We start from the raw sequence: 1,938 nt of genomic DNA, 5'->3' as shown, positions 1-1,938 counted from the left end.
ATGTGTTATTTCCCTCGATGCAGAGAAAGCATTTCATCGTATAGAGTGGAACTACCTTTTTGCAGTTTTAGAAAAATTTGACTTCGGTCAAAGTTTTATCTCTTGGACCAAATTGCTGTATTTGTGTCCTACTGCCTCTGTTTTAACTAATTTTCAGAAATCCCAGTTATTTAACCTCAAACGTGGCACCCGTCAGGGATGCTCTTTAATTCCCTTTCTCTTTGATTTGGCTATAGAACCTTTGGCGATAGCTTTTCGAAATTGTCCTGAACTGACCGGGATTTGGAGAGGGGGTGTTGAGCATAAAGTTTCTCTTTATGCTGATGACTTATTACTTTTTCTTTCAAATCCGTCTACATCCTTACCTCCAATGTTTTCACTTCTTGACCAGTTTAGCCAGTTCTCTGGATATAAACTTAATTTACATAAGAGCGAACTTTTCCCAATTAATAAAGAAGCACAAGAATTAACATTTCGTGATCTCCCTTTTAAAGTAGTCCACAATCAATTTACTTAACTTGGGATTACAGTCACAAGAAAGATTAAAGATCTCTTTCGTGAAAATTTTGCCAATCTTTCATATACTATTAAACAGAGTCTAACAGAGTCAATAGTCACCTCTATCTATGTCTTTGGTAGGTCGTATTAATGTTGTTAAAATGTATGTTCTCCCTAAACTTTTATATTTATTTCAATCAATCCCAATTTTTATTCCTAAATCTTTTTTTGATTCCTTAGACTCTATTATTTCGTCAGATCTGTGGAAGAATAAGCGCTCTAGAATTAACAAAGTTTATCTCCAAAAATCTAAAAAAGAGGGTGGCATGGCTTTACCTAACTTTCGTTTATATTATTGGGCAGCCAATATACGTTGTGCTACCTTTTGGTCTTTTTTCCATGGCCAACCCGAGTGCCCTAATTGGGTGGCAATGGAGTTGAGCTCCACTAAAGAATTATCTATCTCTGCACTTCTCGGCTCTGTACTCCCTAGTAGTTTGTCCAGATTAATAGTTAATCCTCTTGTTGGACACACTTTGCGTATATGGGCTCAGTTTAGGAAATTTTACGGTTTCCATGGTTTTTCCTTTTCTTGCCCTTTCTTACATAATCACCTTTTTTAACCTACTACGTATGACTCAGCATTCCATGATTGGTATAGGAAGGGCATTAGACATTTTGAAGATCTTTTTATTGATAATCGCTTCGCTTCTTTTCAACAGCTCTCTGCTAAGTTCAATCTGCCCAATGCTCATTTTTTTTAGATATCTCCAAATTAGACACTTTATTACTCCTTTAATCCCTAACTTCCCTGAAATGCCTGAGAAAAATGTTATGGACTTATTTCTTTCTATTAAACCACTAGGTAAAGGTTTAATATCATTTATTCGTGATAAATTAGCAGCCTTACGACGTGCCCCTGTGGAAAAAAATTAAAATGGCATGGGAGCATGATTTAAATACCTCCTTATCCGATGAGACTTGGGACTCGATTCTCAAATCGGTTAATTCAACCTCACTTTGTGCTCGCCATTGCCTTTTACAGTTTAAGATTGTTCATAGAGCCCATATGTCTAAATCTAAATTATCTTGATTTTACCCTAACATCAATCCGCTTTGTGATAAATGCAAAAGGGGCGAGGCCTCTCTCATTCATATGTACTGGTTTTGTCCTAGCTTGGAGAAATTTTGGAAAGATGTCTTCATAACGTTATTGTATATTTTGAATCACCACCTAGAACCCAACCCTTTAATTGCTTTGTTCGGTTTCTGGGGTGAGACAGATTTACGTCTGAGTTCGACTAAGTGTCGAATATTATCTTTTGCCTCTCTCCTGGCTAGACGTTTAATCCTCCTTAGATGGAGAGATGTTGCCCCGCCCACGCATGCTCAATGGCTTAACGATATTATGGCCTGCTTAGACCTTGAAAAAATTCATTA

The sequence above is a fragment of the Hemitrygon akajei genome, chromosome 2 (genome assembly GCF_048418815.1).
Source record: "Hemitrygon akajei chromosome 2, sHemAka1.3, whole genome shotgun sequence".
Taxonomy (NCBI): domain Eukaryota; kingdom Metazoa; phylum Chordata; class Chondrichthyes; order Myliobatiformes; family Dasyatidae; genus Hemitrygon; species Hemitrygon akajei.
This window is presented reverse-complemented; position numbering follows the sequence as displayed.